General features: G+C 48.9%; 1 protein-coding gene and 1 long non-coding RNA gene across 2 annotated transcripts in view; both read left to right on the plus strand.

Moving 5' to 3' along the window:
• The window catches only part of LOC126530457 (luciferin 4-monooxygenase-like), a 66,782-nt gene that overhangs the window by 11,643 nt on the left and 35,913 nt on the right, over positions 1-19,226 (plus strand). The gene's annotated exons all lie outside the window — the stretch shown is intronic.
• LOC129384954 (uncharacterized) lies at positions 8,985-10,362 on the plus strand. Its single transcript, XR_011893712.1, has 2 exons — positions 8,985-9,254; positions 10,209-10,362. It is a non-coding gene; the product is annotated as an uncharacterized lncRNA (long non-coding RNA).

Below are 19,226 nucleotides of genomic sequence, written 5' to 3' on the forward strand. Positions count from 1 at the left end.
CACTTGAATTCGTGAGAATGTGCGTGCAATCTAAATGAGTGCTTTCGCGTAATTGTCTCCTCGCTCTACGGAAAATAATTGCGTTTGTTCCGAGCAGTGCTAAAGTCGGAGGCAGACTATATCGAATTCGGTGCAACAGCCCGTACTACCCCTCCACACTAATGAAACAGGAAAGCGATCACAACTATGCTACAAGTGCACGTTTTTTTACCATAATATTAAACAGTACTAGTCCGCAATTTTCGTTTCTCTAGAGTGCGGCAGCTGACCATACGAGAACTGCGTGTTTTCTCCATGTTTATTGCGACCATTTGGTTAAAAAACGCAGCGTTACTGAGACAAGGACAAGACAAAACACAAAGCTACATTAAAATCGCTGACTGTCAAATTATTTTACTTGCACGAATAATGATACTTTCTGGAGTTTTACGTGCCAAAACCAAGATGTTATTAGGAGAGACGACGTAGTGGGGGATTCTCCATTAATTTTGACCACCTGCGGTTCTTTACCGCGCACCTTGTGCACGCTACACGGGCTTTTTTGCATTTCGCCGTCATCTAAATGCTGCCGCCATCTGTTTTACTGAGTAACGCTGAGACTGGTTGTCTTCATGTTTTTATTTATGTTTGAAATGTTTAACTTCCATGTAAAGGTTGTTGCGTTTCTGTTGGTAATCTTTTCATCTCAGACGCTTGCTCAAGTAACATGTCAAAATGGAAAGTTTTCTTTTGTGACGTTCCGTGTTCTTCAGTCTTTTGTTTTACTGCACAGTGACTCAGCTAAGCACTATATTAGGGCGAAAGCCTTAAGTGGCTCTTTGCAATGGTTCGTACCCGAAAAAAGTGGCTTCTAGTCGAGTGGTTAAAAGCTACGATCAATAGAAATGGCTCATACTCACATAATATGAAGACGAGCAAATACTATCCACTGCGAAGCGACATAGACGGCGATGTAGCAGGCCCGCCCGGGGCCTAGCGTATTGCGCGGTAGGCCTCGGAAGTAGGCCCCGTCCGAGGATACTCGTCGAGCGATGAAAGAGGTGCGACGTCCGAGCTGGCGAGAGCAAGGCGATAGATCGCGAGTGCTGCTGTAGACGAGTACTTGTAGACGAGATGCACCGTAAAGTCTAAGAAAAACAGGTGGCGACAGTCGACTGAGTTGCCTTACCTCCGAGCCCCACACAAGCACCGGCAACCTGGTGTCTCTGTGGGATCATCGGGATTCATCCACGTCTCGGAAAGAGATATGAGTTGCTTGCACGGAGACTTTCGCCTTCTCGTCTTAGAGGAGGGCAACATGCTACCGACACTCTTTTTCTCAAAGATGATAGTTAACAACGAAAACTTCGATGAACGAGTTTTGTTTTCTTGTTGGTGGTGATTAAGCATTGTTTGTGCAAGAATGATATCTGGACATATTCTGAACATGTGTTACCATCTTTGTCCGTTAACTGGTGGTGTGAAATGGCAAACCTCTGCGCATAATAATGTAGTCTTAGTGCAACAAAAAAAAAAAAAACAGTGAGTGCTTGTCATGTTCTTTGGCATTTCTTCGTGTTCTTGTTTTGGTCATGCTGCGTTTTAATCCAAATACGAACGGATTCGGTCAGGTTAGTATTACTGCAGAGCTTTTGGTAATCATGCTGCTACCGGCTTTGTCTTGGTGGTGTTCCAGCATGACTGCGTGACCCAGTTAAACCAGAGCCTATCCCAACGCATCGCTCTGAGTGCCACTGTTGAGAGCTCTCTGAGCTAATAAAGAGCTTGCATGATGTTGTTTCAGGTATTATCATACCAATAAATGCAGACCGTGCCTTCTCACCACCGGCTGTTGCTGTGATAGTGTCGTTTTGTATAGCGCGTACCCTTCCGGACCCTTGCATTCAACGACTCAATTAAGGCAGTTGTGCTTCTTGCAGACATTATCACGGACACATTTTCATATATCATCCCTTCGCCATGTATTTCCCACGTTCATCGTACATCTCCGTGCCATATCTTATTACATATTATTACGTTGCAGTGAAGGTGAACAAAATAGCGGAAACTGTCAATCACGTAACTATTTATTGGCCGAACTTGTGCACAGCGATACAAGCAATACAAGCAACAGTGAAGTACAACGATAGTGGCGAGCAAAGTCGGCGATCGTCAAAATTCTGATCAGCGGGTCAAGCGCGTCGACTTCTATACAGGCAGGGCTCGTTGAAGGTTCCAGGGTGATCGCTGATGCCGGCGCGCTTTCAAGGGATTACAAAAATCGCGTCACGCGTGCAATCACGCTACGAAAGGTTCAGTGACAACAGACGACGGATAGAACTATCGATAACATTCGAGAAATTTCTGATACATGCAGGCGCGTTTTTTGCCAAACGATCAGTTTAACATTTCTGAGCGTGTAAAAAGGGGTCACCAAAGAAAAACAACGAAGTATGCGTGTCAATATACATTTTACGCACTGTACTGCGACCGTTTCAGGCCCCTTTATAGCCACGCCGCATCTACTTCATGTTATTCATTCCTCCATCGCCAACAGATCAAGAATGGCCTGGTGCTCTTTGGCCGTACTTGGCCTTTGCGCCACGATACGCAAAATTTTTCATCATCGTAATAATCATCATATGTGTAAAAAAATCTTGTTACTCCAAATCAGCATGGTTTTCTTTCAAGCCGCTCAACAGCCACCATCCTTGTCAGCTTTATGGTGCAGGTTTCCACGCCCGTTACGCAAAGGGCGCAAGTTGATGCTGTGTATTGCGACCTCAGCAAAGCCTTTCACTCAGTCAATCATGCCCCACTTGTAGAGCAGCAAGCGCACTACGGAGCTGTTAGCGGATCTCTACTGCGATGCTCTCAATTCCATAGGTCGTGCTTCGTGAGCGTGAACGGTCGATCTTCTTTTGTCTATACGATATTTGGTGGTGTGCACCAAGGTTCCCAGTTAGGCGGGCTTCACTTCGTAATTTTAAAGCGAAAGCATTACTACGTTAGCCAGCGAGCCATTTCGGCTCGTCGCGCCGTGTGTCGTATGAAGGCAGCCGTATGCCATAAGCCGTGGCCGACGAACGACCTTGAGCCGCCGTTGCCTAGCAACGAAGCAGCCGCGCTCCAACAGATGGCGCCGCCGTCGTAACCGCTGCCGTCGCCACTCGCTGCACCATATGTGCTCCGCTGGGGTAGAGGTAGAGGAGGCGTCGCCTCGCGTGGGGTATGGGGAACCAGCGCTGGAGTTTTCACGTAAAACCCCTTGATAATTTGAAAGTAGCGACACTCTCCTCCTCACGGCGCTTTCCTCCTCGATTCTCCTCGCCCGCCGGCTGCGCACGGCACGCTATTCCTCCTCGGCTCCCGCGGACGGGCCGCAGAATTCTATGGAGGTGTGTTATTTTGGGCCAGTTGCGCGCCCCAGTGGGGTTGAAAATTTTGAGAAATGCTAATAACAGCATCGATAATGCTGGAGGCAACGTTTATGAGGAGGTTGGTTTTTTCTTAAAGCCGTATGAGCGGGGTATACTGGTTTAAAGGGAGTTTTGAGGCGAGTTCTATACTCCAGACAATTTTTCTGCCACACGATCAGACGCTTTACTTCGTGCTTCTGATCTAGTATTGCTTGTGACACATCTCTTTGTGTGTGGCTTATTAAACGAAAGCCTTAGACCTCTGTTTCAAGGTCCCGTTGTGAGCTACATAAAATATCACGTGACCGAAGGAAGGCGGGAAGCGAACTAAAGCATATGCAGCCGCGTATAAGAGATGATTAATGATTAGCAAAGTAATGATTGATTAGTGATTGTATTAAGATGAATTCGCGTGTATTAAGGATGATTAAGGTGGATTAAAGTCGACGAAGGTGCATTAGGGTGAATGAAGGTGGATTAAGGTGCATAAAGGAGGACTAGGTTGGATTAAGGTCGATGAAATTAATTAGGGTGGATGAAGGTGCGTTGATGTGCATTGAGGACGCTCATAGTGGATTATGGTGGATTAAAGTGCATAAAGAAGGATAAGGGTGGATTAAGAGGAATTAAGGTGTATTAAAGTGGATTATGGTGGGCTAGGGTGTATCAAAGTTAATGAGGAAGCATTATGGTTGATCAAGGATGATTGAAGTGCATTAAGGAGGGATAGAGTAGATTAAGGTCGATGAAGGTGGATTAGGGTGCATTAAGGAGGACTTTCATGGATTACGGTGGATTAATGTGAATGAAGGAGGATTGAGGTCGATGAATGTGCATTAGGAGGATTGTGGTAGACTGAGCGGTCTTAATACTCAATGAACCCCAATTCACCTTAGTCCACCCTAATCCACCTTAATGCTCCTTCATCCACCTTAATACTCCCAATCCACCTTAATCAACCTACATCGCCCCCAATGCAACTTAGCCTACCCTATGCGGTCTTAATCCTCCTTCATCAACACTTCACCTTAATCCACCATTATCCGACTTAATCCTCCTCCACGCACCTTAACCTTTATTCATGCATCTTAATCCTTCGTAATGCACTCTAATCCACCTTAATCTTCTTTAATACACTCTAATCAACCTTAATCCTCCCTAATCTACCTTATGTCAACCACTAATGATTCATTAATTAACTTGGGTAATCATTCTCTTATACAGGGGTGGACATGCTTTGGGTCCCCCCTGGCCTTCCTTGGGTGACGTGGTACTTCGTTTACAACGCGACCTTGAAACATAAAGATCTAAAGGCTTTCGCCTTAAAACTTAAAAAAAGCTCCATTTTGACTAGTTAACGCTCATCACCTGCAATACTACGGGCATACTTGCCACTAATTTTTTCAGGGCGCAAAGCAGAATCAATAATACTGCACTTACGACTGAATAACAACAGTTAGCGACGTGCGAAGTGATGGAGCCGCCCCAGAATATTAAGCATACTGAGGACAACCGCAACAAAAACGCTGGTAAGCAGGCCGGCATGGCATGGCGTGGCAAGAACTTTATTTTAGTCCAGAGAAACTAGGGTCCGAGGGCACAAGACCCCAGGCTAAGTCGGTGGCTCCGCCCACGTAGGCACCGGTAGGCCAACGGCCTTCCCGATGTCGTGAGCTCTCCGGACGGTAAGCAGGCCGGGAGCATGAAAAAATAATGCCGCATTACGAGATGCTTTGCTACGAGCTATAAGAAAGACTCATCAGCTCGCAAACAACGCTGTTCTTTGTCGGAACAAAGTGCTTTCGGCCAATGTCATGCAGCCACTGCTTCCCTACGCAAGCCGTCACGTTTTCATTGTGGTATCATAAAAACGGCATAACCATCTTCAGGCTTCTTGCTGCAGTTATATACGCAACAGCCCGGCATAGCGCTAGCACATAGACCAGAAACACAGCGTACAACGTTCGCTACGCCGAGCTAAAGCGCCGAGCCAGCCGTGCTCAGGAGGAAAATGGCGCGAACGAAAAAGAAAAACACAAGCAAAACTCAAGATCCCCGCGTTTCCAAGGGCAACGGCAGGGAGACCAATCGTCGTGCAGAAAAACGGGGGCAAAACTGGTTGCCGCGATGGAACGCGCAAGGGGCGAGGAGGAGGCGAGGAGGTCGCGCGGCGGCGGCAGAGTTCAAAGAGTGTCGCTACTTTAAAATTATCAAGGGACTTTATTTTCACGGCGCCTGCAGCGCCACCCTGGCGGTCAGAACGTGCACAATGCAGCCTCCCCCGCGGACGAAAATTGCGTTGCGTGCCCTTAAAGTCGAAGGAAAACAAAAGCGCGCCGACGATACTGTTACGTATAAAAGTGCCACAACTAAGTCGGGATGAGGGAGGATGTATCCTTCCGCGTCTTTCCATTTAAACCCTACGAACAAGAACGGAGGCGGCGTTGGATAAGCAGTCAGGTGAGCGGAGTAAGCTCCCGTCTTGTCGCCCTGTCAAGCGGTGTCAGGCTGGTTTCTAAATCAAATTTCGCGTGTATCCTTGGCTTATTCGATAGTGAAGACGGTCAGCCATGGCAGACAGTACCAAACAGCAGAATCTGCTGTCGGTATTTCGTCGGGAACAAAATGAGCAATAGCATGCACCATCCGGCATATGTACCATTTTTCCTTCGCAATGCCACCGCCAAGCCCCTTCCAACGCCACCGCACCAAGTGAACGATACGAAAGGTAAAAATTATCCATTCATTGCCAAGAATTATGTAGGAGGGAAGCTGTCTTGTAATACGAGTTGTATGCGCATAGTGCCGGCGCACGCGCGACTAAGCCACCTATGTGTTTATAAAAATGCGCATGCGGATGAGGACTCGGCGCTGAGATGCATCCGGCAAATTAATGTAATTAGTGCTAAATGTAGCCAGGATTGTTACGGATAAGCAGCCGAGCACTCAAACCTTTGCTTGCGGGCGTCAGCTGACGGGATAAAGCTTTCTTCTCCATTGACTGCTGTGGCGAAGTAACATCAGAATTTTTTATGTCTAGCCAGAGAAATATGGAATATCTTCAGGCCAACTAATACTTACGAAACCATAGCGCAGCACGACCGGAGCCATAACTGCTAGATTTGCGAGGCAGGCAGCCACGCAAGCATGGCATCGATACACGACGCAACCGTTAAAGAAACACACGCGCTCGCCGCGACGCACTGTGAAAAATGTATAAAGCTTAAAAAGCTTCTTTCGTCATTTCTTCACTTGATGGCGCTAGCTTCTTTACAAAAACTCCACTTGAAGCGGCGCGAAAACGGAAACATACGAACTATACGCGGCGTGCACGCCGATGGCCGCGCCACTGGTGGCGGCCTTGCGCAGAACGCATGGGAGAGGAGCGAGCCGCGCGCCGTAGCACGCCGTAGTTTGTTGCGTCGCTGATAGTGCTTCTCCGTCTTATTTGTGTTTTCAGAGCAAAATAAGCAACACCCTTCGCATGTGTGGGATGGCCAAAGCTTCCGAAGAATGTCGAAGAAGAATTGTTGCAGGGTGGGGCGGCTCAAATACCTGCGAAAATGTGCCGGTGATACGGTTCTAATTATTCCCCGCAAAGCCTCATCAGCAGGAGCAACGGTGGCAATGGATCGTAGCTTCGGCGCGAAATTTCTTGTTCTCATCCTTTCCTTTGTCGCTTCGGTGTTTTTTTTTTTATTATTTTTTTACTCAATTGTAGTTAGACGGGTAAGCGACGAAGTTCGTCTGCAGTGCAACCTGCGGTTGAAAGGCATTTCGCTAAAGTTCGGAATGCCGTTTGCCGCTTATATTGTTTTCCGCTTCTTTACCGCGTTGGGCTAGCTAGGCAGCACGACTGCATGAGCGCATTGTTTTGCATGTTAAAGCTACAGAAGTTTGCAAGAACTGAAATTGTTAGTTTTATGTGGCCCGGTAAATCCTCGCACCAGCTGTCGCGCACTTCATGTTTTTACATTTATTTTATGCGTGGCTTCGCCCATGTTTAACTGTTGCTAGTTGCTTCATGCATAACTCTTGATTTTTTTGAGCTGCGAGGTTTTCACCCTGCCTCGTTTGTAAAGGGTATAAATCACGCTGTGTCTTATCGTAATGACACCAAGCAAGTGATTCTTTAACAGCTTTATTCATTTCGCCCGAGGGCACCTTAGATATTGTGGTTCTTTGGGAAATGTGTTTAGAAAATAGGTAGCTCAGGGCGAGAATTGCTAATAGTTACTGCATATGGTATTTTTGTTCTATTTTTCGCTGATTCATTTTTCGCTGAGTAGTTCGCGTCACATCATCATACCTTGATGCTGTCTGAGCAGACGTAACACGCCGAGTGATTTGTTTGTTTCACAACGTAGTCGCTTCTTGCAAGTGAATTTTGCACTCAGCTGAATTATTTCTTATTATGATTACGCCGCATAGGACTAAACCCGGCCTTGCCGCCAGCGCTGTATCTAATTTGACTGGCGCTGCTCTGCCTTTAAATATATCATGTGGCCATTCTCTCTAGTAACATTTAAAAAAAGTACTGCAACGTTAGTCACACTATAGCTTTGTACGTTTCCAAGCAATTCCCTTAGGGAATTTAAAATTGCAAAAACTGCAGCGCGAACGGCAGTTCATCGGCGGTACAGCGCTAACACGCGCTTTTATTAACCCGTGCGTTTGGTGGCTTCGTTGACTATAGTGTACGCGTTTCTATCAATAAATTCGCAATTATTCTACTTCAGGCGACTTTCACTACACTTATTCGGCGGCGTCACATGTATTCATCGGCAGAAAAATCACAACGGTATATGCATACATCGCACCGTGCGGATTTGTTATCTAAGTCTGCACTAACGACGGGTGCTTATTATTGAGGTACAGCAGCAGCATTACGGCAAGGGTAGAATTAAAGAAAAAAAAAACGGTCGAGACATCGCATTAGTCAACAAAATTTGTCGGCTAGTTTACATGAGCTCCACTTCATGTAAATGGTCTTCATGGCGTTTGTCTGCGGGACGCACCTGGCGCGTATGTGGACCATGTTGCCCCAAACACCGGTAACACCTTGTTCATACCCGCTCCCACAGAGGTCTGCGTCTTCCCTACAGCTGTCACCGCAGAAGAAGCAGTCTGGCGCCCGAACCAAGGACAAATCGCAGCCGCGAACTTCAGTCACCCTTGCTGCAAAGCGTTGTCGTATGCTACTGCTCCCACGCGTATTGTTGGAAGCGCCCGCTAGGTGGCTATCAGTGGCGCCTCTATAGGCGGTGCACGCGGCCTATAGACCAGAACACGCTAGCCTCGCACCCAGGCTAATCGAACGCATACTCTCGCACCCGGTATGCCCGGTCGACCAGCGCCATTTTGTTCTGGGCTGCCAAAGCGTGTTCGCCGGCGACCAGCAGACATGGCTAGCGCTAGCTCTAGGACTCCAAAGTGCGGAAATGTGCCCGTTCACGCGAATCCAAAGTACAAGAAGTCATCTGGGCATCGTTGTGTCGTGTTTGGATGCCAAAATAACCAGCGGAAAAGGAGCAGGTTGCTTAGCGCTGTTTGCGAAGAGCACAATACATGTAGGGAATCGTGCCGGGGCGGTGTTTTCAGCCTGCACCGATTTCCATCCGCAACGATGAATGACAAGCTGTGCCACCGGTGGATAACTGCAGTGAATAGGAAGAACTACCAACCCAGTGAAAATGCACGAGTGAGTATTCGATCTGTGTATATTTTGGTGCCACGTTCAACTTTGCGCCCTACGAACGTAATATGTGTAACACGCAGGTTTGCTCCGAGCACTTTCTGGACAAGCCCACAGAGCAGAATCCCGCGCCGGTGCTTCGCCTTGGCTATAACAAGAAGGCAAGCCTTTTCGTGTTTTCATTCAGGCAGAGCTCCCGACGGTTAAGCGGAACATTTGAGTTTGCGGTTAGCGATACTTGCAGCTGCTGCACGGCATGACCATTAAGCGTGAACGACAAGTTGTAAACGATAGTATGTTGCCCTGCTGGTGAGTGTTATTGCTAATGAAAGTAAAACGAAGTCTGCTCGTCACGTAGCATGCGTCGACAAAAACGTAAACAACGACTGCTCGTCGCCGAAGGCGTTCTTGCAGCGCGCCTGTCTTTACGAGCTGGTGTTGCAGGTGTCATTCGTAACGGATTCATTTGAGCATCCTGAGCTATAAACTGCGTGCGGGCTGTTATGCAGGGCAAAGCGCAAAATTTTTCCGTTCATAAGGCGACGAAAATAAGGTGCTTAATTATTGTTGTATTTTGTAACAAAATTTTGCTCGTTCTCACCAGTTTCTTTTACTGTTTTCTAAGGGAGCGCTAACAATCCGATATGGCCTCGCACAAGCGAAACAGGTCTGATACCAGTTAGCTGCAGTTGGTGGGGCTAATTTTTTGGGATGCAGGTGCGGTTGTTGTCTTGTACCAAAGGCTTCCCTGATGATGCAGCTTTAAGTAGGGATGGTAATTTTATGTGCCCTGTCATGGTTTGTGCAACTGTACAAAACCTGCATCCGTCATGCTCGCCCTGTTATATGGGCTTTGACTGCACATGTAGTTTAACATTATAACTACTGTAGTTCCTCATTTTCCAATGAGTGCGGGTTTAGCATCACATGCTGCTTGTTCGAGCACTGTAGGCTTGTGTTCTTAATGTTGTACTCTTAAGGGGTTGCACGATACAATTGGCTTGGTGCATTTTCTATTTCATTTTGAGAGGACTTTATGTCTTCGCAACAGTGATGGCATGGGAAAGAACTACAGCCCTTCTTACTATAACATATATATTGTTTTCAATGTGCAGGTGGTGAAGGGCAGGCGTCTGCTAATCAGGCAGTCAAACGACCTCGCCAGTTGGTTGCCAAACGCGGCCAACCCAGTAGTGACCATGACAAACAAGACCAAACTGAAAGTGCAGAGGACAATGTTCTGCGTGCTTTAATAAAATGTGGCACCAACACAGTGCTGTAAAATCCTTCACAGGTTACGTGCTTACGTGGTTACCCGATGTATTCGCTTCTGCAGTCTGCACATCACTCAGTGTGGCCATTGCGGACTTGCATGAGGTCTTGAAGTTTGAATGAATCGAGACAGCGAAAATGACAGGCTAGAAAAAACGCGAAACACGCCTTCCGCCCAGCTAAAAAGCCCAAGTTTCGCTTTCGCGCCGGGTTGCATCTCCCGGCGTGGCAGCCCAGGCCTGCTACTTCGCGGCGCTTGGGATAGATGGCGCGACCGGCGCTCATCAATATGGCGGCGCGCTTTGAATTCACGGTGTTCTGGTGTATAACACGGCTGCGTATATGTGTGTCGTCTGGTTGTGTGGCTGGAATATGCCGCGTTTCGTCGCCAGGGCGGCGTGCAACGCACTCTTTTCGACGCGCCGCCTATCCAGCGCTGGTTCCCCTTAGAAGGTGAGGACGCGGTTGTTGCCATCACGAACCCCTCCCTACAACCGATTACCACCCTTCACATATCCCCAACTGCCACTTCGGAGGAGGCTGAAGAGGCTGCCATTGCCCTAGCTATTACGCGCACGGAGGCCCGGTATATATTATCAGACTCTAAAACTGCGATACTAAATTTTGCTCGCGGGAGAGTTCACGTCCCTGCATTTCGCATACTGAACTCTCTCGCTGCATACCCGCCCCGCCACATGGAGCTCATATGGGTGCCTGCCCACTCTGGGAATCCTGGAAACGAGGCTGTCAACGCTTTAGCCCGAGGTTTTCTCAACCGGGCAGCGGCGGCCTCCGATCCAGGGTTCTCACGGGAGCGCATGCATTCATTCACTGAATTGACGCAAGCCTGCAAAACTGAGCGTAGGCTCTACCCCCCACCCCATCCCTCCCTCGACAATTATCACCAGACACTTTGGAGGCGGCTCCAAACACGCACCTTACCCTCCCCTTATATACGCTCGCGCTATCACCACGTCCACACCGACCCCTCCTGTACCCTCTGCCACCACCCCAAAGCCACTCTCGATCACATTCTTTTCCTCTGCCCGACGGATCCTCCCCCGCGGGGCCTGGAGCACCTTACTACTTGGGAGGCTTGGGAAACCCTACTGCGCTCCGAGGACCCGGCCAAGCAAGCCATCGCCACAGGCCGGGCTGCCAGCGTCATGAGCCTCCGGGACATGAACGTTTGAGTGCAGTGGGGCCGTGCGGGGGCCCAAGGACCTGCGTGTCCGCAACTCCCCTGTGTGCAATAAAGTTATCACCACCACCACCATCCCCTTAGAGCGTTTTTTTCCATGGAGGAAGGAAACTGAGGAGAGGCCCTACCCCACGGAGGAAGGAAACTAAGGAGAGGCCCTACCCCCTCCGCGCGCTAGGAGAAAAGTGTGGCGGAAATGACGTAGTAGGTTCTCATTTTTTTGCTGCTTTTTTTATTTTTTCTGTTGTATGGCCACGCCTTTTGGGCCACAATGGCGGCGTTGTTATGGTTTATGAGTGCTCACACGTGTTGCTCTGGTAGGTTTCGGGCCGTGGCAAAGGCGCTGAGTGGGCGGGTTTGCGTTAGTCACCGTGTCTTGTTGCGCTGTGTTACCTGCACCGTGCTCTGCCAGATGTTGCGCGAGCGCGCGCGCTCCGCGCGCGACACCACGCGCTGCGCGGCGTGGTTTCGCGAAAGATGTAAACAAGCGAGGAGGCTGGCCCAAAAGGCGGAGCATCGCCATGAGCAACGCCAAATTCCGGCTTCACTTTTGCTTCACAAAGAGTGACGTCAGGGCCTCTCCTTAGTTTCCTTCCTCCGTGCCCTACCCCCTCCGCGCGCTAGGAGAAAAGTGTGGAGGAAGTGACGTAATAGGTTCTCCTCTTTATTGCTGATATTTTATTTATTTGCCGTAGCGAGCCCGCCTTTCGGGCCACAATGGCGGCTCTGTTTTGGTTCTGTGCGCTCACACGTGTTGCTCCGTAGGTATCGTACCGTGGCAAAGGCGCCGGCGGGCAGGTTTGCGTTGGTCTCCGTGTTTTGTTGCGCTGCGTTATCTGGACCGTGCTCTCCCGGATGTTGCTGTGGCTAGGTGGGACAGGAGGAACTAAAGTTCGTGAAATGAACGCGCATGCAACGCTTTACGCAATGTACCGCGCCACGGCAATGGCAACGGACGAAGGAATATCCGCGGAAAATGTTGCCCTCTTTGGCGGAATCATGCTAACGTGCTAACGATTGTTTAGTATTGCTGCGGAGCGCGCGGGTCCGAGCAGCACGGTTGCGCGCAGCGCGGCGTGGTTTCGCGAGAAATGTAAACAAGAGAGGAGAGCTGGTCCGATAGGCGGAGCAACGCCATGAGCAACGCCAACTTCCGGCTTCACTTTAGCTTCCCAAAGAGTGACGTCAGGGCCTCTTGGTTTTTTCGTAGGCGCCGCCATATTGTGAACGCAGTGGCGCCGCCTATGAGCAGCACCATACTGGCTTGGGAGAAAGCGGTCTTTTGCATGGCAGGTATACGCTCGGTGGTAGGTTCTGGCGTTTGTTTTCGCGGTCGTGCGGTCTGTTTAGTATGACGTGCGTCTTCTTCGTGGTAAACGGTTCTGTGAGACGTGCTGAAGTGGTTTGATGCGTCATGGCCGGAATTTCTGCTGGCGTTGAGGTGGACGGAACACGCAGCGCGATGCCTGCGCGCATATTTGAGCCTACAATCAGCCTCGGAGATCAATTGTGTATTTCTGAATTCCATTAACTAATGTGACCTTATTGCAGTATTATCCTCTATTTCTAAGCTGCGGTTTGGGAGCCATGAAACATACGCCACGGCCGTACCAGCGTGGGTAACGTTCTGCTACGATAGGAGCTGTGATGGTATACTTTGACAAGCGTTCAAACTGTTCGCTGAAGGTTACATTGCGTGACTACTTCGTTCGATGGATGAGGTTTCCGCCCCTGAATAAAATAGTTTTGGCAAGCAATAGTAGCATACATTACAGCCTGAATTAAGCTTGTCCAGCAAAGGGACTCTTTACAAACGTGCAGGCATCCTAAGCAGTGGTAGGTGCTGGATTACAGATATCTTTGTTCTATATACCGCATGGTCCAAGCATACGGCATCAGCGGTTATATATATATAAACGTTGCGCGGCGTGACTATGCGAGGTCGTACTGCGGCGTTAGCCCGTTTTCTCTTGCTTTTTCGAGAAAGAGGATGATAAGATAATTTTTTCTTTCGGTTGTGTTCGTTCCGTTCTCTACGACGCACTCACACTTATAACGAAAATTTTGTTCTCAAAAATAGGCATCGCATTCTTTTTATGCGATCCCTCTCATATATTATGGCTGTATATAGGCCAAAAAGGCAATGCCGAAGCGCACAGCTTACATATGTATCGTGCTGGTTCACCAACTGCAGTGATCGCTTTGTTGAGCAGCGCCATCGGCCTCATACAGGAAGGCTAGCGTAGACATGTTAATTTGAAACCTACTAGACTTGAAATGCGCGAGAACGATGGCGGCGCATCACAAATATTTGATAGCACCTGCCGCTTAGATGTTTCGTGGTTGACTTAGTTTGGCCGTGCACGAGCATGCGCTGTATGCTCTATGTTTTACTCCCTACGCCAAGCGATCAGATAGTGAGCAGATTTACCATTTCATGCTGCTAATAGAGACACCGGTTTTCTTTGCTGAATTAAAACCGACATAAGCAAAATGGTTCACAACACATAGACACACCGCGACTGATAATGTGCGTACACCGCGGCTGATAAAGCGCGTCGCATTTTTGCGCCCCCAAGAGGTATTTCCGCCTACTGTAGTTACCGATGCACCGAAAAGCTTCCCTGACGACCTTATATGAACGAACATGGCTTAAATTTCACAAAGTACGATCTAAAACATCTCGAAATCGTTCCGTAGCACGCGACAGCAATACTTTCAAGCAGCGTCGCACCGGATCGCTCAAGCCAGAGAGGAGGAAAGGCTCTGCGCGCGCCCTATCCTCCTCGCCCGATGAAGAGGTCTATATATTGACACATGTACTTATCTTTATCGGGCGACCACGTTTGGCCGCCTAACAAATGTTATCGCGCAGCGCAGGACGCGCCAGCATGTAAAAGCAGTTTTTGGAATGTTATCGATGTTTCCGTCCACTGTCTTTCACCGCAACTTGTGTAATCTGATTGCATGTATGCGCGACGCGAATAGTGTAGAACTTTGTGGAAGACACGCGGGTCCCATCGGTTAATCTGGAACATTCGACGACTGTTCTTTAAAAGCCGACGCGCTTGACTCGCTGATCAGATTTTCGACGATCGCCGACCGCGTTCGCCGCTATCCTTGTGCTATAAGTGAAGCCTCTTTTGTGGGCACAGTATCGCCCAATAAAAGCTTGTTTTGTATTCCACCGTATTGCTGCTTTCTTCACCGTCACTACCACGTGACAATATATATATATATATATATATATATATATATATATATCTGCGCTTTGCCGGAGCGTGTTTAGTAGTTATGGAGAGCACGAAAGAGACGCAACAGCGACAGAAGGAAGCGAGGAAGGGACAACGCGCTCAAGAGACGCCCGAAGAACGCGCCGCACGGCTGGAGAAGGGTCGTAACGAAGATGCGGCTGGAAGAAGTCGTGCCACTTCCCGAAGTGACTCTTCAACTGCGGAAGAGACCGTTTTGAGTTCTCGAGAGCGCCGGAATGGAACGCTGCGTAGACGTTACCTAGTCGTTACCTAGCCTAGTCCTTACCTGAACAGTGTGTCTTGTCGTGTCTATACAATATAGCTAAACCAAGCGCTTAACCACAAACTAACACCACAAGTGTAGCCATGCAGCTCTTCCTTTCGCAATTCAACTAGGTTTAAGCAGAACTAAACCACACGCAATTTTTTGACGTTGGCGTTTCCGCAGAAATTCCGAAGTCTGCATTTCTTCTTTACACTTCCTTACACCAAAACATTTAAGGACACACACATTACCGAAGACGCCGCCCACCTGCAGGCCGACACGTATTCATTTTCTCAATTGTGGTAGGCTCCCTCCATGCTCATCAAAAGCCATAATTTAGTCTAATTCACGTAACACTCGGAATATCGTCTTTCCTTATTCTGTTGATCATGTACTGTTGACGAGGGTTGTTGAAGTAAGCGAGCTCGCTGAATTGTTTGATACTGCGTATCAAATCCGTAGCATCACGAAGACTGCGCGTGCTCGGTTGCGTCTACGGACTTTCAAAAGATTTCGGTACTACACTTACCTTCCCGAAATTGTTTACATTAATTGGTCTCCCAATATTTTAATTTGTCTCAGTAGTATAAAAGAACGCAAGTAATGCAAATGGCGTTTTAAATGTGTATGTGCAAGAAAAGTCCGCGCTTGTTTTCTGACCTCACACAACGACTTTTAAAAATTGAATAATCATCCTGCCCTTCTTTTACTTTACTGCAGACGTAGTCGCAACGACACTTTCTTTTTATACAACATTATTCATGCAAATATTACATGGATGGTTCGGTGGGCTAGCTGCTAAAGCATCTTAAAGTGTTGACAGCACACACAGACGCAGACAGAGTGAGGAACAACAGGACACAGGGCTGTGCGCGATGTTAACCCTTTAAATTATTACATGATCGGACCTACTAGTTTTTGTTTCAACTCTGGTTCCGCAGAAACTACCAAGGAAAATAGGCCTTTCCATGTTCCTGCCTTTCTCAGCAGAGGTTCTCCTCTCCACAAAATGCCAAAATCTTTACAAGTGTCATGCTCTCCTCGTGTCCTATTACAGTGGAGCTGTTAGAACCTCGCTGGGCTTGACGTCCGCAGCTTCACCGAGCTGGCGAGGAGAAATGAGAGAGACTGAAACAAGAATATAAGAATAGCATCGCGCAGCATAGCGACACGGCGAGGATGGTGGAGCCTCTAACGGGGAAGAAGGAGCGGCGCGGCGGGGACACAGGTGGTGTGACGTCATTGCTCTTCGATGATGACGATGATGACAAAATGTATTTATTATGGGGTGGCGCGAAGGCCTATAATGGGGTGTAGGAAGAGAAGGCGGGAGGTGTATTCAGAGCCGTCCTAGAAGGTGCGCGTCCTTGGCGAAAGCCAAGAGCGAGTCCAGAATGACCCTGTCGGAATCATTCCATCGAGCCAGTTGCCGGTCTAATCCACTCCTCCTAGGACGACGCCATGCCGCAGTCAGGGCACCTGTGTGGCGCCTGGAGCGCTTCTTGGTCCGCGGAGGCTGTGGGAGTGCCGGGTTCCTGCAATGGAAGGGAGTTGGGAGACGGAGATGGAAAGCGTCTTTCCCGGAGTGGCCGGTACTGCCGCCACCGCTCCAGCACATCCGGTGTGAGGACGAAGCCGGAACGGAGCCTATGCAGCAGCACCTGCCCCGACCTGGGAAGGCTCGCTGGAAGTGGGTGTGGGTCTGAGGGCACACTCGCACGCAGTTCCCTCTTGCGTCGGTCTCTGATAAAAACCCGCGCGTTCGCTTCGTCGGTCCTCTTTTCTAGCAGCAGAAAAAAAAGCAAGAGTGTGTAATCGAACGCCACAGAGTGTTCCTTTGAGTTCTGGACTCCTCGCGGCCAAACCAGCGCGTTGAGACGCTTGGCGCGCTTTCATTTCGCCTCACCTCGGCGCAGTCAGAACGCAGGCGAGAGCTTCCGTAGGCAAGGAACACGGAGAAAAATTAAGCGTGCCTCTGCTATCGCCAACACCAGAGACCAGCGAAGCTGAGAGAAGCCCAGAAAAAGTTAGGCTAATGGTATCTTCGACTCGTCGCCTGCATCCCCCACAGCAGAGTCGGGCAGATCCGGCGTTCCCCGAGCTCAGAGGTAGAAGACAAGCGCGCAAGCCGAAGGTGCGATTCGCTCTCGTAGGAGGAAAGGGCAGGTGCGAAACCACGTGACTACTGCCAACGTCCCAACGACCGATGTTTCGCCTATCCAAAGCTCCCGGCGCTGCTGGGAAAACCGGCGGACGCGCCGGCGGGACGAGCGTTCGCCGAGACGCCAGCATGCAGCGGTTTAGGTTGCCTAGGTTACGGTGGGACGCCGCCAACAGCAGCGACGCGGCGCTGTGATGGCGTTTCAATCTCGACGACTGCTTCGACGACAGGGCTCGGAGCGCCTCAGAGTGCTCGAAGATGGAGGAAAGCAATCTAGAAGCACCAGCCGAAAGCAGGGCGCGCCCCATCTTTCAACCAGCCTAAGACAACGCCGCTCGCGAGAACGCTCTAGAGCGCTCAGAAACGAATCAAGCGTCTTTCCTTTCTTTAGATCAATATCACCATTTCAGAAACGACCAGCCGAAGATGTCATAAGTGTGCGGCTTGGCACTACTTTACTGGCCTTCCCCGGCTCCGCTGGTCACCGGTATTTGCGATAGCAGAACCACGCATAATGTTTCTGTTCGGTGCTTCGCACTTTTGATTGAGGCTTCTTTCCAGCAGTGCTCCAATCCTGACTTGTAATTGTTTCTCCCTCCTTCCTTACTTATTCTGCGTGTTTCATTTGTGCGTTATTCTTCTATTGCTGTTTATTACGTAACAGTGTATCCAGTTGTTTTTAATGCGTTGCATTAGTATTCTTTGGATAATTAACGTAATTTCCGGGGGCTTTCTATCTATCTATCTATCTATCTATCTATCTATCTATCTATCTATCTATCTATCTATCTATCTATCTATCTACATTTGTATCTGACGTGTTACCGGCCTACGAGGGTCACTAGCTAGTCAGGGGTCCAATAGTGCATCAGTCTGGTGTGCTTGTTAACAGGGATCGAAACTAACCATCGAATCAACTTAGGTCCCTAAGTAATTGGAAATGGGTACATGTGTACCGCTCTTCAACGAACCTCTTTCGCGCCATGAGCCACTGTAGACGCGGGACTGGTTAGGCACCGCAGTTCGAAGAAACTCTTCGACGCCGACTTGGACAGCTGGATATTTGCCATTCGGTCTATGCTGGTCTACAGTTAATCTCTTTGATGCCAACTTGGGTCACTGGGTACATGACAGTAAGTGTCTGCCGTTCTTCAATGACGGAAAAGATCGCGCAAAGTTATCTGATGCAGAGCGAGATCAAACCCACGTCACAAAGGTTCCTCAAGGACAGCAACTCGATGCAGTTGCAGGCTGTGCCACAAATGCACTGGGCATAAGTGCGCCTCTCTTGAATAAACGACTCGCCAACTTGGCTCACTTACACTGTGCCACTAAGTTTTGAATAACAATTAATAGTGCTCAGAGGACGACACAGTAAACTTCAGACACACACGAACAGTACGAGCGCTAACTTCCAACCACTGTTCGTGTGTGTCTGAATTTTACTGTCTCGTCCTTGGCGTGCTAGTAATTGTTATTGAAATCATGCACCAAGCAGCCCAAAAAGGTACGCTGCTGAATACTACCAAGTGTTCGCCAAGTGAGGGAACAATGCTCAGCTTTCACAGGCATGGGCGCGCCATGCTTCTTGTCTGAGACTCCACGCGCATATACTTTTCAGCAGTGCCAATAGATGGTGCAACGCGTTTAGAATAAAGCACGGGAAAGCAGCCCAGTTTGTCGTCTGTTCTTGCTTTTCTTCGCTTCGTCATGCATTGTAGGTGAGTAAAGATGCAATTTGCGTGATTCGAAACATTTTATGAAGATTTTACTTTAAGGACGCGTTATTTGTGTAGCCATTTCCACGTTTTAGACGAAGCCTCTTACAATACCAGCCAACACAAACCTCGCAGACACATATAGCGTCATTCCCATGACGTCACAGCGCCCTTTAGAAATTGCCATAGACGGTGGCGCCAAATTTCCTTCTAGGTGTTATAGTCAGAAACTCTATGCTCTCAGCGTTCGCACACACTGGCG

The sequence above is a fragment of the Dermacentor andersoni genome, chromosome 4 (assembly GCF_023375885.2).
Source record: "Dermacentor andersoni chromosome 4, qqDerAnde1_hic_scaffold, whole genome shotgun sequence".
Lineage (NCBI taxonomy): Eukaryota > Metazoa > Arthropoda > Arachnida > Ixodida > Ixodidae > Dermacentor > Dermacentor andersoni.